Source organism: Marmota monax, unplaced genomic scaffold (assembly GCF_021218885.2).
Source record: "Marmota monax isolate L192 unplaced genomic scaffold, Marmota_monax_Labrador192_F-V1.1 WCK01_AAM20220418_F8-fsc00025, whole genome shotgun sequence".
Lineage (NCBI taxonomy): Eukaryota > Metazoa > Chordata > Mammalia > Rodentia > Sciuridae > Marmota > Marmota monax.
In genome coordinates, this window is record NW_026691950.1 from 11,280,912 (window position 1) to 11,307,648 (window position 26,737).

Genomic DNA, 26,737 nt, shown 5'->3' on the forward strand with positions numbered 1-26,737 from the left:
CTCTGCAAGATTAAATAACTGAGCCCAAGGTCAAGTGACTTAGGTTTGTCTAAAATGCGAACCAAGTCCATTTGGTTCATGCTTTTGACTATGCCGAAAAGTCTAACAGATAGATCTGCCATCTTGAAACTGGGATAAATCCCTCTTTCCATAGTTACCTGCTGCTTAATTTCTCTTTTCTTAGAGGCGGGCTCTTTTCTGAAGCTTAGTAAACCATTCCTCCTAGTGCCTTCCACCCACAAGTGAGGCTGTCGCCCAGATCAGAACCTGAAAGGTATTCCAGGTGATCCCTTTTCCTCATTCAGCACATGGAGAAAGTGAGTGGCAGAGATTCTGCCCCTTCTCTTTCCCGAAACCTGTCTTCTCCAAATCTACACCTGCCACGATAGCTCAGAGGCTCACCGTTTTGCTGTGCTACTTCTACCAGCCTCCTAACTGGCCTCCCTGCCTCCAGTCTTGCCCCCTCCACACCATTCTTCCCAAGGTGCTTTCATTCTTAGAGTGATTTTAAAAATAGAAAAAGAAAAAAAAAGTGAAACCAACTCTGTTGGTTCCTTACTAAAAGAAATGTTCACCCCCTTTACATTGTTTTAAGAGGAAATTCAAATTTCGTAATATTTCTTAGATGATTTTACCGATCTGGCTTTATCTTTCTAGGCTCATTTACTAAGTGAGGGAAGAAATCCCTCTGGATCAAGATTAGATTTTGTTGTAAGTGACAGAAAAATAAAAATAACAAGGGCATAAACTTTCTAAAGCTGATTCCTTTTCTGCTCATCTGGAAAATATCATCCATCATCCAAGTTTTTCCTATATTATTTTTCCACTGTCTTTACCATGTAGCTCCCACCTTATCAGCCACCATGGCTGCCTGAGATCAGCTCCCAGGTCCACATTTTAACCCACAGGAAAAAAGAAGGATCAAAGAAAGTCCTGCCCTTCTCTTTATGGCCCCTTCCAAGAAGTTCCACTTAGAAACTTCTGTAGAGTCTCTCTGTAACATTGTCACATGGACACATCTGCTGCAGAAGAGGTTGGGAAAAGTAGTTATTGTCTTGGACAAACACGGTGTCCATCAAAAAAATGGGGATCCTGTTACCAAGGAAACAAGGGATAAAGAAAACTGGGGGCAACTGGGAGCCTCTGACCCTTTCCGCTCAACTGTTGGCAGTGGCCTCTGCAAAAGCAGATCTGTGCGCCCTTGGTGTGCACGACACCCTGTCTGTACCTCCCTAAGAGCACAGATAATATACAACACATGTGGATCCTGTGCGCCTCCCCATTAGTCAGAGCATTTCTCGAGGGCACAGATGACTATCTGGTACTGACGTTCCAGGTTTTTGTTTTTATGTCTTTAAATAGACTGATCGGTTAGCTTAAATGTAGAAACATAACCAGAGATGTCTGAGAATGTGGACACAGGTTAGAATTCTTTATAAGAAACATGCACTGCTGGTGAGGGGAAGAAACAAAGGAGAATTTTTTTGCACCAAGGGGGGAAAAAACCAGAAAAAGCAACGTGCATTATAAGAGTACCCTACTACTCGCCCAGAGACTCAGGCGGGGACACTGGATCTGAAACCAGAGTTAGAAGGAGCAAAGCATGCGTGTGACAAGCTGGGGGAAGAGCCTTGCAGGGGTCAGCGACAGCAAGAGCCTTGAGGCAGGAAGGGACATGACATTTTCAAGGTCAAAAAGAAGCATTATGGCTGAAGAGTGGTAAGCCGAGGGGTGGTGGTGAGGTTGCTTGGGACTGCATCATGTGAAGGCGGAGGTCTCAAGTGTGGCTCTGGAGCAGACACCCTGAGTGACCAGGGCTCTACCACTTACTAGCTGAGACGTGGCTAAGTTACTTATTCTCTCTGTGCTTTGGTTTTCCCACCTGGTTAAAGAACGGTCTCTTTATAGTGCGGTTGTTAGATTTCAATGAGTCAGCACATGTGAAGCACTTGGACCAGTGCCTGAAACAGGCAGACAATCAACAGGTCCTTGACACCTGTCCTGACAGGTGCTGGTTTCTTGCTGTGCCTATTTTTTTAGTATTTTCCTTTTCCTTTCTTTTCTTCTTCTTCTTTTTTTTTTTTAATTTTTCTTCTCTTCCTCTTCTCTGCTGGGGATTAAACTCAAGGCCTTGCACATGCAAGGCAGGTGCTCTACCACTGAGCCACACCCCAGCCCTGAATCTTCCCAATATCTTATACCCAAGCCCATTATGCTCCCATTCTGCCCAGCTCCACAGACTATTAGTTGGTTTCCCAGGATTCAGTTTGACTACATAGAACAACAACAAAACCCTCAAAATATAGCACTTAGAAAACTTTTCCTTGAGTAGAAACCCTAAGGTAGGCAAGCCAGGGCTGAAATGATGGCACAGGGGACATTAAAGATGCTGATCCTTCCATCTTCCTTCTCTCTTATCTTTGTCTCTGGCTAAAGACGGTTGCTGGAGTAAACCATGTGTCCACATCCAACAAAGATGGAAGGTAAAAGGGGATAGGACAAAAGGGCGTACCTCTTTTAAACATGTTTCATGAAGCCTCATGCAACAAGATGCTGCCATCACATAGGCCAAAATTATCTGGCCACACCTAACTAGTTCAGTGGCTATCAAATGTAATTTTTTCCAGCCTAGCAGATTGCATGGGATTCAGTTGATAAGAAAGAAGAGAAAAACATTTATTGGGATGAACCCAGTTTCTTTCCCCTCCTCCAGATTCTAATCTAGCCTCTCCTGCTTTGTCTCCTAGGCTACTTCTCATGGGCTCTCTGCCTACAGGGTTCCGTTCTTCAACCCATTTTACAGAGGAGCAGGGATGTGGTCTGAGTGTTAGGGACCCTCCAAAATTTGTATATGGAGACTTAATCCCCAAGGTGACTGTATTCAGAGGAGCGGCCTTTTCAGGAAGTAGTTACTTAAACCTGGAGGGCAAAGTCCTCCTGAAAAGATTTAGGAGCCTTATCAAAGAGGCCTGAGGGAGCTTGTTTGCTCCTTAATCTTCTGCTCAAGTCCCTTCCTTGACCTGACACGTCCTTCCTCCTCCAGCAAAACTTCCCTTCCTGAGCTCTGTGCACCAGCCCAGTCCCACCCTGTACCTCTCCACTGTAAACTCCATAGTTGTTCATCCGTCTCTTCCTAGCACCTATAAGGATGCCTAGCTCCTAGTCAATGCTCAGTGACTCACCGTTGAATGGATCAGTGGATCTATATAGATACAGATATATATTTGCCATCTCTATGTCTTTGCTCATGTTTAACTCTCTAAAGTGATCTGCTTGATATCTACATGACAGACACTCAGCCAGCCTTCAGAAGCAAACACCCCTCCTCTGGGAAGCCTCTCCCAACCCACTTGCTGGAAGTCACTTTCTTCTTCTCTTAATTTCTGCAAAATCCTAGTGCTTTTAGGAATCACAGGGTTCCTAGGCCTTCTACACTCTGAAAGAAACCAGGTTGCAGAAGACTCAACAGGCCTGGGAAGTACTTGACAGATTTGGTGACAGTGTTTGGAGGGGAGTAAGAGAAAAGGTAGATAGGAAACTACTGAAGCCGTCCTAGCAAGAAGGAATGGTAACTTTGGCTCAGGTGTTGACAGGGAAGACGGAAAGAACTGAATGGATCTGAGAGGTTATCGCATAAAATCAGGACTTGGTGATGTAATGGACAAGGCAGTTGGAGGCAAGGGAAGGGAGGATCAAAATTAATGCTTTACTTAGTTGCCGGTTCATGTAAGAGGGGAACAGTCCCATCACTATCGGAGTGATGAAGCTCTTAGGGAGGACCATGCTTTGGGGTTTAGTTTCAGTCGTGTTGATTTTGAAGGACTTGCAGACATTTGTGTTCAGATGTCAATAAAACGGTAGATACATGGGTTTGGAACTCAGAATAACATTCTGGGCTGAGGATACAAATTTGAAAATTGTCAGAACTATCAGATGTTGAAACTGCGGTTTTGATATGATTATTGAATACTGAGAGAGCAGGGAGAAGAGAAGGAGGATTGTGACCAAGTTCAAGGAATCCAATATTTAAAAATCAGAAGGAAGAAAAAAAAAAAAACCTGAACCTGGAAGAAGATAGGAAGGAATGTCCAAAGGCCTTAAGAAAAAAAATCAAATGACAATTGTATTAGAATGATATAAAAAATACCTATTTGTGTAGCATTAGGTACGTGCTGGGCGACCTCTGAAGGGATCACTTTGGAGATCTATAAAGCCAGGTAGGAGGAGACTCCCTTCGGATTGTTGGTGGGGAGAAAAAAACTATGATTTTAAAAAAAGTAGATGGTGAACCTAACCGTGAACTCTAAGTCCATGCTGGATTCAGTGATGTGGATGTTAAAGATTGTCCCTATGATAATGAGACACAAGGATTTATAGCTCTTTGTCTCATGAATGTGAAGAATGAGACCCACAGATGCAAAGGGTGAGAGCAAAGTTACAGGGTTATTAAAGTAATAGAAAGTGGAGCTTCCATGGTGGGGAAGGGGTCCCAAGGAGGGTTGTGGCCAGGTGACTGTTGTCTAGAGGTTTATGTGATGATGTTAGAGAGGAGCTAGGTGGCCTTGAAGACCGCAGGCTAGAGATTTTAAACAAGTAGGTCTGTGAGTCCAGTCACACCAGGTCACCTGTCCCAAAGGGATGTTGATTCTGTGCTTTGCCTCAGGGACTGGCTCAGGATTTCTGCACACCTCCAGGCTCCAGAGGAGTCACGGGGTCATGAGCTGTCTACTCCATTTGTGGTCAATGGCAGAAATGCGGAAGCAACATGCAGCCTGAAGAGGGGCCCTGAACTCTGTCGCCTAACCTGTCTCTATCTCCTGCTCTCAATAAGACTAAAGAATAGCTACTGGATGGGGCTATATGTAGGTCACGAGTGTCCTCAGGGAGAGACAGAAGTGGCGGGGACTGTTAGGGTTGGAAGGCAGGTTAGAGGAGCTGAGGATTAGAAGAGAAGGAAATGGAGGCTGACCATGGTGTGGCCTCACAGTGAGAATGGGCCGCCTTCATCTTCTCCTGCACCCACAGAGGGGCGCCATGGGAGCCTCATTTACCCTCTTGATACTCGCCCCCAACAAACTGACCCACAAATGGAGGCAAGGAAGAGGAGATACAGTGTATGAAGTCATGCCTCTGCTTTTTCCTGCATCCCCAGGGCAGCTGGTGCTTTGGATTTATTTGTTTTGACAGAGGCCATTCCTTCTATATTGGGCCTCTGCATGTGTGGGGGTTTGGGTCATTTTGGTTTTTTCAAGCAGGAGTACTGGGGATTGAATCTGGAGGAGTTTGACCACTGAATATAGCCCCAGGCTTTTTCTTTTTCTTTTTAGATACAGTCTCACAAGTTTGCCCAGACTGGCCTCAAATTTGTGATCCTCCTGCCTCAGCCTCCTGAGTTGCTGGGGATTATAGGCATGTGTCACCACACCTGGCTTCTGCATGTGTTTTGTGTTTGTGCACCTAAATGACTTTTTTTTTTTTTAACATCACGGAGACCTTTGAAAGAATCGCCTCTGCAGTTCAGGGATGTTCTCATGTGGCTGCGGAAGATGAAGAGTTTCAGGATCGAAGGTGATGTCACTCAGAGAAAACAAATTCCCTGTGCGATCCAGGAGAGACCCGGCAGTGGAACACACAGCTCCGGGGCTTCTGTGCATTTGGGGGGCAGGGGGAACTGGAGATAGAGCTCTTGAGCTGTCCTACTTTCTGGGAACATTTGAGAACACGGTGTTCAGATTATATAGGTGAGAGTGGAATGCAAGAACAGTAAAGGTTGATAGCTGGATTTTTTCCCATTAAAGTCAACCTATCCTAATCACTAGTGATCCTTACTGATCCAACTTTCAAACTCTGTTGGAATTTAGGTGACTAGATCCTAACATCAAAAGGTGAAAAATACAAATATTGACTACATAACCTGGGCTTTACAGAGGTCTTGAATTTTAATTCCATCATTCTTCTGGATCGGTCATTGTCCAATACCAAATAATGCAAGACACAAACATAATTTCAAATTTTCCAGTATCCTTTCTAAAAAACTAAAATGAACCAGGCACAGGATTGCACGCCTGCAATCCCAGCAGCTCAGGAGGCTGAGGCAGGAGGATCGTAAGTTCAAAGCCAGCCTCAGCAACTTAGAGAGGCCTTTTCTCTAAATAAAATATAAAAAAGGGCTGGGGATGTAACTCAGTGGTTAAGCACCCCTGGGTTCAATCCCTGGTACCAATAAATAAATAAATAAATAAATAAATAAAATTTAAAAAATGAAATGAGATTATTTTACAAATATATTTTATTTAACCCAACATGTCCAAAATATCATCACTTTAATATGCAACTGCTACAAAATTTATTAGTGTGTTATTTTACATTCTTTAGTACATACTAGGCCTTTGAAACCTGGCATGTATTTTACATTTGCCACTCTTCCTGATTCAAACTAGCCCCAATTCACAGACTCAACGGCTGCCTGAGGCCAGTGGCTACCACAGTGAACAATACAACTCTGCACAAATTCCCAAAGAATCACGTACAAAGACAATCCCACTTAATCAGAATGTGGGAAGCTCATTTTCTCTGAGCACATATTATGTGACAGCCACTGGCTCCCATGTCCTTTACTCCTCACTACAGTCCCACCCCATAGATGCCATGATTTACCCTTTTATGAACAGGGAAACTGAGGCTTAGACTGGGTCAGTAAATTGGGCTCCACTTTCGTATGGAGCCCAGGGTTTAAGCTCAAGCCTGTGCTTCTCCTAACATACAATGTTGCTGCCTTTGGAAGCACAAATAATCAGTGAAGACCCCCCACGTCCTCATGCACATCACGATATTCAGACAAGACACAGGTTCACAGTAGGAAGAGCCACTTCAGGTCACAAAAGAAAGGGAAATTTAGACCATAGCCAACTCCAGTTCTAATTACATAATGGATGTGTTGACCAACGAGCAAATCTTATTGAGGGCTTTTCTAGTCTAGTAATCATGATGGAGGGGAAAAAAGAAGCACATAAAATGACTGGTCCTGACCCACTTGTGCCGGCTCCCTCCTCTGCCCTCCCTTCCCTCCATCACAGGAGGCTTTCTGTATCTCCACATGCCCTTTGCGGCCTCCCAGTTCTGCCCTCCTGTTGTGCAGACTGGGAGGTTCTCCCTTACCCACTCCCCCACAGTAATTGACTTCTCCTCCTTCAAGGCCTGGCTTCAATGTCCCTGCCCACAGGAAGTCCTCCTGACACCCAGGCAGAGCGGCCATTTCGCCTTCTTGGTTTCCCAACACCTTGTTCATCCTCCTATCAGAGCGAATATCACACTGTTGCTCCTAAATTCATTCCCCTCAGAGCCTGGGCTCCAGGTCGGCCTGTTCAACTGTGGAGCAAGCCCACAACCCAGCCCTCAGCTAGGGTCTCTAGAGCTAAGGTCAGCTTAGTTCTAGATAACATTGTCTTGAGTCCTGATTTCATAGATAAGGAGGCACTCCCTGAGGGCTCGCCACATTCTGGGGGAAGTTTTTGTGGTCTTATGGCTGATTCTGTTCTTCCATCTTAACTTTGTCACATTTTCTTTGCTGCACATCTTGTATTTCTTTGCTTCTCAGCACCCACATCACTTCTCTTGGACAGTCCTTTACCCAAAACAGTCATGAAAAGTAAGACATTTTACTGAAGACCAAGAGATCCCAAGGAAGGGGGCCATACCACAGAGCAAACATCCTAAAATCAGGAATTAGATCTCTCTGGAACCCTACTGCCCACCTCCCAAGCAACATCCCTACCTCTTATGCACCTTCCAGGTTCTCTCTCTCTCCCTTTTCTGCCACCACCCTACTTCCTCCTCTGTACCTTCCTGTTTTTTTTTAAATTATTTTTTAGTTGGACACAATACATTTATTTATTTATTCATTCATTTATTTATTTAATGACAGCAGAATGGCATTACAATTTTATTCCACACATAGATCACAGTTTTTCATATTGCTGGTTGTATACAAAGTATATTCATACCAATTTGTGTTTTCATACATGTACTTTGGATAATAATGATCATCACATTCCACCATCATTTAAAACCCTATGTCCCCATCCCTCCCCTCCCACCCGTCTGCCCTATCTAGAGTTCGTCAATTCCTCCCACGCTCCCTCTCCCTATCCTGCTATGAATCAGCCTCCTGATATCAAAGAAAACATTTGGCCTTTGTTTTTTGGCTAACTTCACTTAGCATTATCTTCTCTAACTCCATCCATTTACCTGCAAATGCCATGATTGTATTCTCTTTTATTGGTGAGTAATATTCCATTGTGTATATATGCCACATTTTTTTATCCATTCATCTATTGAAGGGCATCTAGGTTGATTCCACAGTTTAGCTATTGTCAATTGTGCTGCTATAAATATTGATGTGGCTGTGTCCATGTAGTATGCTGTTTTTAAGTCCTTTAGATACAGACCAAGGAGAGGGATAGCTGGGTCAAATTGTGGTTCCATTCCCAATTCTCAGAAGATGATGTACAATCAATCAATCAATATATGAAAAAAATGTTCATCATCACTAGCAATTAGGGAAATGCAAATCAAAACCACTCTAAGATTTCATCTCACTCTAGTCAGAATGGCAGCTATTATGAAGACAAACAACAAAAAGTGTTGGTGAGGATGTGGGGGAAAAGGTACACTCATACATTGCTGGTGGGACTGCAAATTGGTGCAGCCAGTATGGAAAGCGGTATGGAGATTTCTTGGAAAACTGTTTTTTTTTTTTTTGCCAGGTGCTAAACCCCAACACTCCTCTCTCATTTTCTCATGTAGAAGGTGTATCTTCCTTTTTGCTTGGGGTCCTCCAAATACCAATGTCCTCAGGGATCCTCCAACACAAACACCTAGCAAAGTCTTTTCCCCAAAAGACAGTTTCCACTTAAGAAAAAATCTTAGCCAACAGTTAAGGTAATGATTACACTATTATTGTCAAGAGCAGGGGTCAGCAAACCTTTTATGTAAAGAGTCCAACAGTGAATAAGGCTATAAGATTTCCAGCTACTCAACTCTGCCATTATAGCAAGAAAGTGGCCATTACATAAATGAATGAGAATATCCATGTGCTGGAAAAGACTCACTTATAAAAATAGTCAGGGCCCACAAAAAATAAAATAAAATAAAAATGAAAACAGATGGGAGTGGGGAGACAGAACTGGCTCACGGCCATAGATTGTCCAGGAGCAGGATTCCACTTTTTAACTTTTTATATTTTTAATTGCGGATCCAGAGAACGAGTGATGAAAAGCCCTGCTCCCAAAGAGCTTAAAATCAAGTTGGGGACAATAGGTTGGAAATGTGAAAAGGTCACTGACATTGACGGGCATGATGGCACACACCCGGAATCCCAGCGACTCAGGAGCTCAGGCAGGAGGATCACAAGTTCAAGGCCAGCACCGGGCTACATTTTGATGAAAGTTTCTTCATGTGATGTCAATAAAACACAAATGACTTCAGGGTAGTATTTGGGGAGAAGATCTCTTTTTGGTGAGTTAAGTTCCTTTGCTCTAAGGCCAGCAGTCATCAAGGACAGGTGTCAACATCTGCAGCCCCAAACTAAATCTTACCCACCGCTTGTTTTTGTAAATAAAGTTTTATTGAAATACAGACACACCTGTTGGTTTACCTATTGTCACTATCTGCCAGAGTGGAGTAGTCTCAATAAATGTGTAGCCCACAAAATTGAAAAATATTTGCTATCTGCTCCTTTATGGAAAAGATTTTTTGACCCCTGACATGGGACATTTGCAATGTGGGATTATTCCAGCAATGATTTTGGAAAGGAATCCAGGTGTTGGGCTGTCACTTTCTGAGTGTGGCATGGACTAGTTATTCACCTCTCAGATTTTAGTTTTCTCACTTGTAAATAGAATTAATGCCAATTTCACAAAGCCACTGTGGCTGTTCAGTGAAACAACATATAAGTCACTGAATACAGTGCCTAACCCACACAAGAGTATTATTCTCCTTTCTCCTATTTTTCCCTCCCCATTCCAACTATTTGCAAAATAATACTGCATTCATCTGGGTTCAACTATTGGACTAACTTCTGAACAATAGCAATGGCAGCTCAGACAATATTAAGACGGGCAGAGGATCACACATAAAGGATATAGAGATTCTTTTAAAGTGAACTTCAACAATGTTGCTAAGTTAGCTTGTTGCTCTTTTGTTTACAAGTGGCATGGGACCAAGGCAAACTGGTTTTGGAAAAAGAACATTTATTGGTTCATATAACTAAAAATTCCTGGATTGAATCTTTGTCCATGGTGGGTCCAGACACTCAAATCACGTCATGGGGAATATGTGTTCTCTTTTTTCCTCCTCCTGGCATGTTTCTTCTCTGGAGCAGCTAGACTTAAGGCTTAGAAGTCTACAAACTATAATTCTAGGACCAAATCCCACCCAAGGACTGTTTTTGTGCAGCGTAGGGCTAAGAAAACTTTTTATATTTTTTTGCTAGAAAAGAGATGGATGGTTAGCAAAGCTGAAAATAATTATTATCTGGCCCTTTACAAAAAAAAAAAACAAAAAAAAAAAAACTGTTTACTGACATAGCAGCTCCAGTACCCAAAGAGCTATTCTTGTTCATTGTTTCCAGTAAAAGACCAAGACTGCCTTCCTCGACCTGGTTTCCCTGTGCTTTTTTTCTGGAATTGTTCTCATCTGTCTCAAATATCAGGGGGGACTGGATCAAGGGCTCTGTGGTTCTCTCTTTACTGCCCTTGAGTTTCAACCTTATTGACTTAATTGTTCACTCTCAAAGTTCTATTGGGTACAATCTGCTAGACTTTATGGTGGCTCTTTTGCTCTTATACTTCTTTCTTACCTTCAATCACTGTAAAGATTCTGACTTTATACTCTGTCTCGTCTCTGAGCTTGGGGAAGATTTAGATCTTCTATTGCTCTGCCTGCTGGCATTGGCTTATATGTTTGGATTTTTTAAAATCTTGGATTTCAAATTCATCTTATTTGATGTATAATCCATGGGAGTCCCAAGTCTCTGGTTTGAGGGCATCTCCCCAGTGCTTCCTTTATCAGAAACTTTGGGTACATTTAAGAAACTGTTTCTATGCTAACTTAATACCCAGAGGTCTCCAGCACCAGATAGCGATTGCAACTTTAAACTCCACAGTTAGTGAAAGGGAATTTCTTTCCCCCTCCACTCAGAGCTCACACGAAGGAATGGAAACTTCCTTGTCATTTCCGTGGTCTTTTTCTTTTGGGTGGTAGAGGGTGGGGTTGGTGGTGGTAGGACTTTTTCCTTTTACCCTTTCACTAAGGGTAACAGCATTTTGTGGGATATCAATTCTTCCTTCTGACCCAGATTGACCATTAAATCTCAAACTCCTTGGTTTGTGAGATCATCCAAAGCCCCCAGGTAGCCCTGGCTTCAGTTTGCTGGTTATACTCTGTTTTTTAGTTTCCATTTCAATTTTGGCTTTTGGGATTTCCTTTTCCTTCTTTTGAGCTCAGCTGGACATTTAGAGGGAAGCTAGTTCTAGTTTGGACTGCTTTTCCAGGTGTCTCCTAGCAGGAGGTGCTTCGTGTAATGCAATCCACCACGTTGACCAAAATGGAAATGCCATTAGGCCCCTGAGACCCGCGTGTAACACTACAGCAGCATCATCTGCCACCTACCACCTCTCCACTTTTATCACCTGGAATAGCAAGCGCTGTGTGGGGTGCTCACAAGAGATGCATAGGAAGACCACTGGGAGGGGTTCAGGAAGGCAGAGGGCGCCTGCTGCTGATGGTTCCTGCAGAGGTACTTGCACTCCTGTGCGCCTGGAGTGGAGGTGCTGTGGGGCAGCCTGCAGTGGAAGAGCAGGCACTCTACAACACACTAGCTCAATTTTTCTACTTCCTAGAAAGGTCACACTGGGCCAGCCCATTGAATTCCTCATTTCCCAGTATGTGAAATAGGGTTAGTGAAGGAACCTGTCTCAGAGGGTTCTTGTGAAATGAGGTAATATACAAAGGGCCCGCAGAGCAATCTGCTCTGATCAGATGTCAGCCTTTGCGAGCAGAAGGGTCAAGACCAGACCTGGAGAAGAACTCTGTCTTCTCAAAGCTCTCCCTTGCAAGATTAGGTATAGGGACACCAAAACCCATCGGGATAAGCCTGCCTCTCCCAGAAGTAAAATAGGGAAGGAGGAGGAGAGAGAAGGCTGAGGTCCCCTTCATAACTGAAGAGAATTTTGGCCCCGCATTCAAGGGGAGGAAAAAAGCAAGATTCTAAGAAATGTTCGTCAAAATGTGGTTTTGGGTGAGAACGACTTGAAGTTTGTGTGTCCTGACCCACAGAAGGGTCTCGTGGGCTTTGCTAGGCTCAGAGAGGTCACCCTTTCTTATGGAGGCTGTAGGGAAAACAAGGAAGCATATTGACCTTCAACCAAGGTGGACAGGGAGCTGGGAGGAAGTCAGTGATCTCTGTCCTTTACCACCTGGAATTGTCTACACCACCATTAGGCACCCTTCTGTCTATCTCTTATCTGATTCTTAAGTATTGAAGTACCACGTGATGTCCTTGGGAACTCCTCCTCCTCTTCCTCCTCCTCCTCCTCCTCCTCCTCCTCCTTCTTTTGGTAGTACTAGATTGAATCCAAGGACACTCTACCACTGAGCTATATCCTTAGCCCTTTAGAAATTTTTTTTTTTTATACAGGGTCTCTGTAAATTGCCTACATTGACCTTGAATTTATGATCCTTCTGCCTCAACCTTCCAAGTACCTGGGATTATAGGTATGCACCACTTGTGTCCAGCTCTTGGGAACATCAGGAATGCTGGAGGACTTTACTCTCACAAGAACAAAAGACCATCAGTAACTGTTAAGTACTTTTAAGAGAAACTTAAGCAGAAACAACATGCAAAAATGTCTGTAGATTTGAAATGCGTTCCTGCTAGAATCAAATTGTAAAAATTGAGTATTATAAAAAAAATTTGATTATAAGAACTGTCATTTGTGCTCTTGTGTTTTTAAGCGGATGGTTTGGCACTGAGGAGCAGGCGTGTGCTGATTAGGAAGTGGTCCTTGGGCTGCTTCCTCCTGAAACATGGTCTGGACCCTGGGAATTACTTTCTCACTCAACAAGTGCTTTTTCAGCAGCCTGGGAGGCAGAGAGAGGTGATTATGGCCAGAAATCAGCAATGGTCCATTTAATTTTCTTTAAAAGCTACATAACATTTGTAGGAACGATTATCTATCAGCTTTGAACAAGAATTATGTAGGATTCAATTAAATTCCATTTTTAAAAACTTGCCATAAAACTAGCTGTTTTATAATTAAAATCATTTTTCTGCTCTCTCTATATTTGGGCAAAAATAGAAAACAGTTCACACAAATCATTGTGATCTATATTCTTCCTGTGTAAACACACTGAATCATTTAGTTTTTATTTATGATTTTTTTCTTTTCAGAAAGCCAAAATCTGTACATTGTGACAACTATGAAGGCTTCTCTGCTCTAAGCAGTGCAGAGCTAGAAACCATAGGTTGAAGGTAAGAAGAGTACTCCTTGCTTAAAAAGGTAGTAGGGGATCATTTCAAACACTGACAGCTGTCCATCCACTGAAGGCTTTGACAAGGAGTAATCTCCCCATCACAGAGAGCAGCAGAAGTCAGCATCAGGAATGCTGTCATTAGGTTTCTGAGTTAAATGTAGGATTAACACAAGACGCAGCCAGGAGTGGTAATGCATGCCTGTAATCCCAGCTACTCAGGAGGATGAGGCAGGAGTATTGTAAATTCCAGGCCAGCCTGAGTTATTTAGTGAGACCAGTCCCATCACCAAACCAGACCAAACCCACAAGATCCTACATCGTCCAACCTTAAGACTGTATAAAAGCTGGGCACGGTAGTGCATGCCAGTTGTCCTAGCTCCTTGGGAGGCTGAGGCAGGAGGATCACTTGAGCCCACAAGTTGGAGACCAGCCTAGGCAACAAAGCAAGACCCCATCTCAAACAAACACATTTCTATGATCTTATTTTTTTAAAAATGCTTTTTTCATTATATTTGAAAGTTTTTTAAAAAAATATGTATCCAAATTTATTTATATGATCCTAATATAATATATATCCTAATTTAGTTTTCACCTTTAGAGATAAATTGAAAACTGATTATTAGAAAAATGAAATATCATCATGTGTTTTAATCAAGCACAAAGCAATGGAAACACTGTATAACCTTTAGCCTGCTACAAAACTCTTGCCAATACATTGGATTGTCACCTCTACAATAAACCTATATTATCTGGAGACCAAAAATCAAATTTTAGAGAAATTAATTTGGGTTAATCAGTTTTATGACTCACTTATAAAACTCACTTGGTCCCATCTTCCCTCTGGATTCTTCTTCTTTTTTTTTTTTTGCCAATTAGAACTTAATTTTTATTTTTCAAAATGATTCCATTTTTCAGAGCCACTTTTTAAAAAAATAGATTTAGGGTTAAAATATAGTCAATTCTCTTTCTCTTTTTCTTATCCTTACAATTCTCCACAAAAGGATCTTTCTGGGTGGAGCATATTTGTATGTTTATTTTATTTATTTATTTATTTATTTATTTATTTATTTATTTATTTTATTATTAGTTGTTCAAAACATTACAAAGCTCTTGACATATCATATTTCATACATTTGATTCAAGTGGGTTATGAACTCCCATTTTTACCCCGTATACAGATTGCAGAATCACATCGGTTACACATCCACTTTTTTACATATTGCCATACTAGTGACTGTTGTATTCTGCTGCCTTTCCTATCCTCTACTATCCCCCCTCCCCTCCCCTCCCATCTTCTCTCTCTACCCCATCTACTGTAATTCATTTCTCTCCCTTGTTTTTCCCCCCTTTCCCCTCACTTCCTCTTATACGTAATTTTGTATAACAATGAGGGTCTCCTTCCATTTCCATGCAATTTCCCTTCTCTCTCCCTTTCCCTCCCACCTCTCCTCCCTGTTTAATGTTAATCTTCTTCTCATGCTCTTCCTCCCTGCTCTGTTCTTAGTTGCTCTCCTTATATCAAAGAAGACATTTGGCATTTGTTTTTTAGGGATTGGCTAGCTTCACTTAGCATAATCTGCTCTAATGCCATCCATTTCCCTGCAAATGCCATGATTTTGTCATTTTTTAGTGTTGAGTAATACTCCATTGTGTATAAATGCCACATTTTTTTAATCCATTCATCTATTGAAGGGCATCTAGGTTGGTTCCACAGTCTAGCTATTGTGCATTGTGCTGCTATGAACATCGATGTAGCAGTATCCCTATAGTATGCTCTTTTAAGGTGAACCTCATATACATGTATTCGTTGATGTTTTGAAAACTGGAGGTTGCTTTTCTCTGACTTTATAATATAAAGAGAAATATAAACAATAGAGATTTCTGAAGAAAGATGATGAATAGAGACTCACCTCCCTCACTATTTAAAATATGAATAAAATTAATGAAAACCAGCAGAGAACAACAAAAAAGAAAAGAAAAACCAGCATCAGCAAGTGGATAAGGAACTGGGTATAACCTAATGCCACTTTCTGTAAAAAGAGGAAGAAAAGGAGAGAAAGGGGAGATTTTAGAAGAGTCCAGTGTCCAGCTCTGGATTCATCCTGGAAGCCTTGAATCGCCAAAATCTTAAAAAGTTCTACCAACAGTTTCAAGTTTTGAAAGAAGCAAACCAGCAGGGCACAGGGCTTCTCCTGAATGCTTTGGGTTCTAGAAGAGGCTTGCAAGAATATGAAATTGACATGCTGAGCCCCAAACAGGAAATGATGAGACAAGAGAATGATCTGGGGGAAAAAAATGGCTAATTCAGTCCTATGGAAACACATTAAAAATCAAAATAACATTATTCTGGAACAGAAAAATAAGTAAATAACAGCAAAAAAAATAGACACAGCTCAAAGTAAAATTACACAGAGAAAACGCTTAAATGCTTGGAGGTAAATAATGAATGCTAAAGTAGATGATCTACAAACAGGCTGGAGTAAACATGCAAAGTGTGAAAATAAAAGGAAAACCATGATGAAAGCAACAGTGAAAGAGCCTTTCAAAATGGGGTCTGGAGGCCATTCGTGGAGCAGGACTTATGCACGTCTCAAACTGCTGCCTGACATGTTGATGGACAATGAATTTCTGCACATGAGTTCACCTGACTGCCACATCCGGAAGGACCAGTAACAACACTGCAATGCATTTGAAGAGGTTACTGGACTCCAGTTTGATGGACATTTCTGTTCTGATCGTATATCCTTTTCTTTATCTTCTTCCATCACCAGCCCCTGCACTTTCTCCACACTTCAGTAGAAGTTTCCTACAAAGGAATGTTTATTGCTTCGTCATAAATTGCACTGCTTGCCTATAGAAGCTCTCACCTCCCTGACTTCTTGGGAACACTGATTCAGAATTCTTTGAACCAGTGTCTCCCAAATTGCAATTCTTAAGACCTCAAAAAAAGTCCTTTCACTTCTGCATTTTCTGAGTTTGAACTGGTTGACAAAAGGAAAAAAAAATACGGAAATGGCTCTGACTAAAGGAGAAATGAATCTGCAGACAGAAAGGGTACACCAAGACCCAGGAAAAACAAACACTAGATGATTGATTCTGAGACACATCCTCATTAACTTATTAGATTCCAAGGACTTAACACAGAAAGTTCTTTTGCATAGAACATAAAATATGAAAGAAGCTAATTAGGTTGGCTTCTGACTCTGATCATCTATACTCAACACCAGGATACAAAGAAGCACCATCTAGAATTTCCAAGAGAAAATGTGTCTCAGGAGTATTTCACCCATCCAAGATGGAGTCTTGCTAAAAGCAACAGATAAAATATTCTGACCCACCAAAGAACTCAGGGAATACACACCCCTGGGTCTTTCTCGAGGAGAATTGTTCACTGATGAAACCCAGACAATTCAGAGATTTTAAAAAGTAGTAAAATTGTTGGGAAATGAAAAATTGAGGCTAAAAAGAATTTGTCATAAACATATAATTCATTTGAACCTGAAACTGATGATATTGTGCAATTATGAAAGAAATGTTTCCCCAACAGAATGTGAATATTTTAAACTGTGATATTGTAAAAACAGTAATAGAGCCAAAATTGAGAGATGAGGGGTGGGGAGTCGGGAGGAAGCACAAGTCTAAAGATTTACTCATCTTTCATAATCGTGAGTCATTCAATACCATCTAAAATTGAAACATGTTGCTAAAAAAATGATTCCAGCCTTTTTAACATTTTGCACAATTTTTTTTTCTTAACCTTACTTCCCCAGGAGGGAATCTCTTAATTAATCACTTAATCATATCTCTTGTGGCAATGAATTAGAGAGCAAAACTCCTTCAATTTTAGTTTTGCTTTCTTAAGGTTAAATTCAAGTAATAAAAAATCTATTATTTTATTTTAAAATAGTGTGTATAAATACACTCATATTTTTGTGAAAATATTTCTGCCTATGTCTATTTGTATTTCTTTCTTTCAGTCTCTCTTTGGCAACCCCCCCACCCTGCACCCCACCCCCACCCCCATACCCTCCCTCCTGGGCCCAGCCCCTTTCTTGATGTTCATTTCCTTCCCCAAGGCAGCTGACAGACTTCAGGGGACTCTGCCCAGTTCCAGCCCTAGGGGTGCCAACATGAGTCTGAGGATAATCCCATTTTTCCTTGTCTCAGGGAACTCAGGTTGGAGCTCACCAAAGTGTGACATCTTCCTGTTTAGAGTCTGGAATGGGCCAGGGAATCTCGAGGGGAGGCTTGGTGGAGACCTCTAGGGAAACAGTGTCCCCAGCTTTGACAGGAGGGTCATCACCAGAAGCTCCCCGCCTCCCTTTCTCTCCCCACCTCTCTCTCCAGATTTGGTAGTTTTATGGTGCAGACTCCATGGCTGCTGCAGACATGTTTATTGCCACAAGTGAAAGCAGACTGAGACTTGGGCCCCCACGCACAGGGGGGAGAGTCCTGGAGAAGCAAAGCTGGATTGGCCCAACTCGATGATCACCCGGTCTCTGGATGTCAGTCCCACGAATCAACACATTTCCATGTGTTAAAGCAATTGAATCTAGACTTTATCCATATTTTTGGAGCTGAAAACATTGTAATTGGTACATTTGCTTAGGAAGATATGCAATATCATTCACCTGATGGTAATCATTTTGAGGTTTTTTTTTGTTTGTTTATTTTAAAAATGATTCTTACCTTCAGTCTAGTCTATTGCTTAAATATTTTATAATGAATATAAATCATTTTTAAAATGAAAAGGTCAGTATTTTTATACATTAAATTAGTAAATACGAAAGTAATATGTCCCCATTGTAAAAAGGAAACAGAAAACAAAAACCCAGGCAACTTCTCTGCCAGGTGCCTTAAGAAGAATTAGAGAGAAAGAATGTTCTCTGATCAGAAAATATAATAACGATGATTTTATTTTATATCCTGCTACTTTGCTGAATTCATTTACTAGTTCTAGAGTTTTCTGGTGGAGCTTTTGGGGTCTTCAAGATATAGAATTATATTGTTAGCAAATAGTGCTAATTTGAGTTCTTCTTTTCCTATACGTATCCCTTTAATTTCTTTCGTCTGTCTAATTGCTCTGGCCAGTATTTCAAGAACTATATTAAATAGAAGTGGTGAAAGAAGGCATCCCTGTCTAGTTCCAGTTTTTAAAGGGAATACCTTCAATTTTTCTCTGTTTAGAATGATGTTGGCCTGAGGCTTAGTGTAGATAGCCTTTACAATGTTGAGATATGTTCCTGGTTCCCTAGTTTTTCTAGTGTTTTGAATATGAAGAGGTGCTGTATTTTGTTAAATGCTTTTTCTGCATCTGTTGAGATGATCATATCATTCTTATCTTTGAGTCTATTGCTGTGATGAATTACATTAAATAAAATCAATAAAAAAAGATGATTGTAGAAATAATCAACCTCTTAGCCATGCTAAGAAGTTTACATGGGTTATCTCATTTTATTTTCACAACATATCTAAAAATATGTTTTTCCATTTTACAAACAAAAAATGGTACATCCTTCTGCAATTGCCTAAAACTCCTTTGAAAAGAGTCAAAGTCTTTAACAGCATAATTAAAAGGTTCATAACAAAAACATGATGAAGAAAATGAATATGCATATGAATAATGTTACTCAACAAGTAAATGGGGGTAACAGAACTGAGTTGACTGTTTCAATGTTACATACCTAGCAGTCAACCTAGCACATAGCAGGTGCTCAATGAACACTTGTGGAAAGACAGAGGGAAAGGGAGGGAGGGAGAGAGGACGGGAGAGAGGAAAGGAAGAAGGGGGAAAGGAAGGAAGGAGTATTGTGGGTTTCTCCCTGATCTGCCCACTGGATCTTTCTGCAAGTTGATGCCGCCATTAAAAGGTCAGTACACATCTTCCTCTTCCTTGGTCTTCCCTGTGAGCTGGCAGGGAGACACATGATGTCAGGAACTTGAACTACTGTCTTGGACAGTGAAAAGAAGCTACATTTTGAGAATGACAAAGTAACAAGATGGAATCCTAGTTAAGCCCTGATTGAAGCTCTCTCTGGACTGTCTCCCAGACTTATGTTTGGTACCCGGTGGGGGTTGTCTGTCTTGTTTAAGTTGCTGTATTTTGAGGTCCCTGAAACAGCAGCCTGCTTATTCTTGACTGCTTGACTAGTCAAATCCTAACACATTCAAATATAGACCATCGTTATAAAATCATTGACTTTTTAAACTTATTATTTATTCTTTTGAAACACTAGATTTTTAGAGATTCAGCTGGCTTGAAGGAGTTTATTTGGTCATCTATTAAAAACCTCAGGGCACTCTGAGACCCAGGTATTGTTAAATTTAAGGGGTAATGTATGGCTCAGTCTCGCCCTTGGCTCTGCTAGTCTCTGTTTTGTGCCAGCTCCTACTCAGGACCTCCCTATAAGTTGGTCCCTGAAAGCTCCTGGCTCCTGGTATTTTTGGAGACAGCGGTTTCAGTGGGACAAAACTCCTTATTCCCAGGGTTCCATGAGAGTCTCAAAACTGACTCTGATTGGATCAGGTGCCCATCTCTGAGCCAATCACTGTGGGCCTGTGGTTCATGCCTGGGGCTCTCATCTGCTCAGCCTGGAGCTTTATAGGAGGCCTGTGCTTTGAGAGTGGGAGAGATGAGGGTCCCCAAAGGAAGTTCTTGGCAGAAAGAAAAGGATGAATGTGGCAGGGGACAACTCCAGCTGTCCACTGTGATTTATTTATTCCTAATTCAACCAATATTTACTGAGTACCAAGAATGTACCTGGCTTTGTCTTTGGTGTTTCCTGAGGTTAAATTCAAGTAATATTAAATCTATTACTTTATTTAAAAGTACTGTGTATAAATATGCTCATATTTCTGTAGAAATAGTTCTGCCCATGTCTGTTTCTTTCTTTCAATCTGTCTTCAGCACATACACCCCTTTCTTAATGTTCAGACCCTTCACCAGGGAAATGGTGACAAAGCAGACGAATCCCCTGCCCTCTGTCCTAGTCCATTCAGGCTGCTATAAGAACACATCATAGGGACCAGTTGGCTCATAAATAAAAGAAATTTACTGCTCACAGTTCTGGAGGCTTGGAAGTCCAAGAGCAAGATGCTGGCATATTTAGTGCCTGGTGAGGGCTAGCTTCCTAGTCCAGACAGCACCTTCAAACTCTGTCCTCACATGGTTGAAGGTGCAAAGCTGCTCTCTGGGACACACACACACACACACACACTCAGGATTGAACTCAGGGTAGAGGCCACTGAGCTACATCCCCAGTTCTACATTTAGTCACAGTCTTTCTAAGATACCCAGGCTGGCCTCAAATTTGCAATCCTCCTGCCTCAGGCTCTTGAATCACTGGAATTACAGGCATGTGCAACTGCACCTGGTCTGGGGTATCTTTTATAAGGGCACTAACCCCTTCCATGAGAGCTTCACCTTACCTGACACTTATGTCCTTAACAAAAAAAAAAAAGTGTATCTTTTTCTGGGACATTACAAAACTAACTAGGGACTCTAGAGCAATCTTTCTCTTTTTTGCAGTGCTGGGGATTGAACCTGAGGCCTTGTACATGCTAGGCAAAGGCTCTACCACTGAACCCCCATTCCTGGTGTCCCTAAAAGTGATCTCTAGGCTCATAAAGAATGATTTGGACTTGGATGCTGTGGGGAGAGTGCAAAGGCTGGGTGGGGTTTTGGTTGTAAGGTTGAGAAGCTCTAATCAGGAGCCAAGAGAAAATCGATTTGACATCTCAACAGCTCGTACAGAGAATCTATGCATGTGGGTAGGGAATCATGGCATTCTAAGGAGGACTCAGTTACTATCTCCTGCCACCACCTCATCTTGTAGCAGACTTTAAAAGGCTGGAAGAAACACACTAGTCTGACATATGGGCACCAATTAGACTTTTATAGAGTCGAGGAAATAAAATGCTAACTACTACGGTGGCTCCTGGTGAACAGAGCAGGGTGATTTGTCTGCGGGGAGGACAGAAGCATTTGCCACAGCCTCCTGTTCTGCGTGACGCTCTGCACGGTGCCAGCTTGTTGTCTTGACAAATTTATTTTCCATAGCGCTGGAACATATGCTTATAATTGGAAGAACGGAGGCACTGGAGATAAGGAGGAAGTTGTCATTGAAAAATGAGCCCACTGACGTTGTTTCCCAGCCCCGTATTTCAAGATATGTCACTTGGTCTCCAAAAAGTGACTCAGAGTCAACAAAATTGATTCAGAGATTGGTGCAAACTTGTGACACAGGCACCCACCATATTTTAAGTGACATATCAACATTGACTTTGTGTCCCATCTCCTCAACGCTGGCCCTATTTTCTCCTACCCAGTTGCCATAACTTGTTGAATAGTGACCACCAGAAGGTTTTAATTTACTTAAGCAAATGTCTGGGGAAGAAAGCAAATAAAAATAGTGGTCTTTTGGTGGTGGTTGAGAAGGTGTGGGGCCATAGACTGGGGAAGAGCTGAGAAAAGGTCAGCAATGAATTTCATCCTCGTCCAGTATTCAGTCGGGTGTTTGGGGTGACCTGTTAAGTCCTTTCAGACAGAAGGGCCTGCTTCACAGTGGGTAAGAAAACTTTTGTGCTTGTTCTTTGATTCAACTCCTTAAAACCAAACCAGTCTCTCATACATGTGTTTATAAGTTGTGTTCTCTCTCTCTCTCTGAGTCTCACTTTTCCTCCTCTGTGGAATGGGGTTAATAACAGCTTTTGGTGTGGTTAGAGGATTTGATGATATATCCCATAGAAAGCACCAAGCCCCCTGCAGGCATAGACAGGGTACAGGAGAAGGAAGCCACCCACAGACATGTGGTGCCATGTTGGGGGGGGGCGGCTCTTCATGTTGCCTGGACTGTAGTCCTTCTGCAGATAGGTGTCCTAGGCTGCGATGTCACCAGGTTCATCTCAAGAGCCACCCAGGTGTTTGGGTGACAGGATCGTTCAGAGCAACCACTTCAAACCTAGACAAAGACAGCTCCCCCCGATAACCAGAGCATCTATCTGTTTTCCAGCCCCAAAGAGGCCATTTAGATAAAACAGGCAAGTCGGAGATGTGCAGTGGCTGATAGTGACCTAAAATGGGCAGATCCAAGGTGAAACAAAAGCCCTCTGCTGTCCATCAGTGTCAGCGGCACCTGCGTGTGAAAGGTGGGTGCAGGGGCTTCCCCTAGGAGGCTGGAGCCGGTCTCCAGAGACAGGCAGGGGGTTAGAAGCTGCTCACAGCTCCGGCCGGCGTCTTACATGAGGCGCCTTGTCCTGCAGCCTCGCTCCACAAATGAAGAAACTGAGGTTCAGAGAGGTTCACTTGCCCCACAGCCTACTGTTAACCTGGAGGCAGAAGGAAGAAAGGGAACTCAGGTCTCCGCCACTGAACCCAGGGCTTCCTGCGTCTCCCAGCCTGGCTGGAGCTTGAGAACAGTTTTTCTGGGCAAGTTTAGAGCAAAGGAGAAGGGAAGTGCCACCAAGCAGAGAGTTGTCAAAGAAGAAAGAGAAAGGGAAATTCTTTTTTTTTTTTAAATTTTAAGTTTAAAAGTGAAGGGGGGTATTTAATTTTACAATCCAAAATTGATTCGTGCTCACTAAAAAAAATGCTAGACCGTTCAGCACTACAGAAAGCAGAAATGAACAATTCCAGGCTTCTCATCAAACCCAGCCTTCCCCAGCCCACTTTTCCCCCAGAGGCAAAAATCTGTTAATAATTTTTGGTGTAACTTTCAGACACTTTTTAGACATTTACAGTGTTTGTATAGCCTTTTTAAGAAACTCAGATGGGGTTATCCAATATATACTGTTCAGCAATTTGCTTTTCTCTTTGTTTGTTTTACTTAATAACATACCATCCACAGTTTTGGGTGTCAACGCTTGTAGATCCCATTGTTTTAAGGGGCTCTAGTGTGTCTCGCCATGTGGGCGAAGCATGATTTATTTCACCAGTTCTCTAACACCAGGCCTTCAGATTGCTTCTAGCATTTTCCCACTCATACAACCCACTGTTTTCTGAATGCTGTTTGCAAGTACCTTCTTGAATTCTAACTGGAGTAGAGCACCCATTTGTGCAGAGAACAGTTGTACTTTTATCATGAGTTGCTTGCTTTTATCTTTTTTAAAATTTTTTATTTGTTTTAATTAGTTTGCTTTTATCTTTTTGTACATTTTCAAGCTTTGCTTTTACTTTTTTTTTCTTTTTTGGCTTATAATAGTGTTTTTTGGTAAACTAAATAAATTAACATGAATGTCAGGTCAATTTCCTAGTTTGTTTGTCTTTGGGCTTTGTTTGTTTGGCCAGTTTAAATTTTTGCACGGTTGAGTTTATAAAATCTGTTCTTTATATCATCTTGGTATAAACCTCCTCCTCTACGCACCCCTGCCATGGTGTACTGTGCCACCACAGACCTGAAGCCACAGGGCCAACTGGACTAGAACCTCTGAAGCCAAGAGCCAATGTAAACCTTTCCTCCTTTAGGTTGATTACCTCAGGTATTTTGTCATAGTAACAGAAAACTAACAACTATTTACCTAAAATACCAATGTTTTCACAAATCAAATTCCTATTTATATTCAGATTTTTCTCTGAACTCTATTTTGTTCCATTGACCACTGTGTTCAAAGTACTCGATAGTTCTGTTTTAAATACTATAGTTTTATATTGTATTCTTAGTTTCTACTAAGGCTAGTCTTCACATAATTCTTCTGTAAAATGAAGTTCTTTTGTTTGCTTAAAAGGACCCTTGATTATGGCTCCGAGGAAAGACATATTTAAGGATGAGCAATGATTGTATTTTATTAAAGCTACCCCACACATATTCTTCAGGTTTTGACCCACATAAATTAGCAAAGTCTTACAATGTTTATAAGATCTTTCTTCCTAGGTTATAATGTGTTCCTGAGCCTTGGAGCCTGATACATTTGGAACTTTGTTATTGCTATAGTAGGGGCAGGGGGCAGCTGTGGGGGGTCATGGGAACAATGAGCAGCTCCTTGAAGCCTCCTGTCCCAGTGAAGCTACCACAGGATTTGCCATCCGGGAAGGTGGGTCTCAGACACAGAAGGACAACGAGGAGGCTGAGTAGTAGAAGTCTTGTCATGTAACTTCCAACCTGACCGTCCCACTCCAAGGTTCTTGGACTCTTGCCCTATTCAATGCCTTAACTTTTACACATGGGACTTGGTGAGGTTGTGAACTCAACTGACATTGCAATTCTGAAAGCCTCCCCTTTAAATTCTGTGTTTAATTTCTAAAATATCAGCCTTTGGCCATAATAAAAAAAATTCTTTTAGGGTAACCATGGAAATTTCTGGTCCTGAGGCCATGACTTGAATTGGGAATTTAAGGATTTTAATTTGTCCTTTGCTTTCTACAAATGTTTCCGTGCGATCTGAAGGATCCATCCGACACCACAGGGGCCCCACCAAGGGGCATTTGCTTCTGTGCCTAATTCACCAAAATTACCATGGCTCAATCAATTGCAAAGCTACTCCATGCCCTGGGGAATTAACATCTATTTGCCACTCAGAAAAATACATCCCTTCACTTAAACCTAAAGAGATGATCAAATTAACACCAAATCTCCTGGTTGAGGCTCTGTCTTCTGGAACACTCCTGTCAGCAGGAGACAGATGCACATCAGTGTTTGAACAGGGAAAATTTAATGCACAAAATTGTTAGCTATTAAAAAGTAGTTAACTACTTAAAAAGAACTAAGGAATTCAGGCACAGGAAAAAGAAGCTATTACCTCTAAAGTAGAAAAAGTATAATGAAAGAACAGAGAACATGAAAGAAGACCTTTTTCAAGTTTAGCCCTCAGTGGGAATGGAGTGGCTGCAGGGAAACATGTACCTACCTGTCAGTGTTGGAGAAATCTGCCAGAGAATTTGGGCCCAGATGGTCTGCAGGAACAGCTTGCTAAGTGACTGAGAAACTCACTGGACAGCAGGGAGCTGCCAGTTGGGTACCAAAGGACTGGGGCTGATTTACAGGAAGCCACCTGCAGCCATGCTGGCTGGTGGAGTCTGTCTTCTGGAGGTAGACTGCTGGGTGCAGGAGAAACTGGGTGAGAGTGAGTCTCTCTGCTGGCAGCTGTACCACAAGAGGAAGAGAAAAAGCACACCAGGAGTGCAGAGAGGAGCCTCTCCACATATTGGCATTTGAAGTCAGTCATGTTGGCAGCTCCAGTGTTTGTGGTCCTTTTTCAGGAAAAGCTCATGAGCTGCAGGATTTTGCCCATGTCAAGGATAACGCAGGCCTCCCGCTAACACAGAGGGTTCGAAATATGACCCCAGATCAGCGCCACCTGGAAACTTATCAGAAATGCACATTCTAGGCCCCCATCACTGACTTCCCAGGATGGAGCCAGGATCTGTGTTTTAACAAGCCCTTTAGCTGTTTGAGATGCAGGATAAAACATTTGGGACAGAGTTGAAGTAAAGTGTTGGCTTTTGCACATTTACAGTCAAAGTGAACTTGGTGAGACATGGAATCTAAGCCTCAGTCTCCTCATCTGTGACATAGTGCCTTTATGTCAATCATTTATAGGCTTGCAGTGAAAATTAGAAAATCAGTATATAGGGCTTGTAAAAGTGCAGGTCACATAGGACTCAAAAATTGTTTTTTGTTGTTGTTTTTGTTTTTGTTTTCTTTTTCCAGGAGTAGAGGGACTTGTGGTTTTTGTTTGCTTTTTAGAGATGGGGATCTTGCTATGTTTTTGAGGCTGGCCTTGAACTTGTTGGCTCAAGCAATCCTCTTGTCTCAAGTCTCCTGAGTAGCTGGAACTACAGGTATGTACCACCAAACCTAGGTTAAAACTAGTGTTTTTAGAGAGTTTAGTATAGTAAGTACCAGACATATAGTAAAAGTATGTGCTTAGTAACAGTAGCTAGTAAAGGTTCAGTGGTAGTAATACTCCTTAAGACCTGTATTGAACCTACCTTGTACTAGGCATGCTGGTGAGCCCTCTACCTCTGTTTTAATGGTTCCAACAGCTGTCTGAGATAAATATAGCATAATTATTACCACTTTTGGGAACAGGTACAGAAAAGTTTAACTTCTTCCTTAAGATTGTATAGCTATACGTGATTGAGCAAAGATGCAAAAACGGGCATCCTTCCTCTCTCCTTTCCTTTTCAGTGCTGGGGATTGAACCCAGGGCTTCATGCATGCTAGGCAAGCACTGTACCACCGAGCTGCAGTCCCAGTCCTATTTATTT

The 26,737-nt window shown here is 41.9% G+C and overlaps 1 long non-coding RNA gene across 1 annotated transcript in view; it reads right to left on the reverse strand.

Annotated features, from left to right (window-relative positions):
- LOC124105641 (uncharacterized) overlaps nucleotides 1-25,585 on the reverse strand; it is a 29,169-nt gene extending 3,584 nt beyond the window's left edge. The window contains exon 1 of the long non-coding RNA XR_006855808.1: nucleotides 25,375-25,585. This is a non-coding gene — a long non-coding RNA (uncharacterized LOC124105641). The remainder of the gene's footprint in view (nucleotides 1-25,374) is intronic.
- Nucleotides 25,586-26,737: the final 1,152 nt, after the last annotated feature.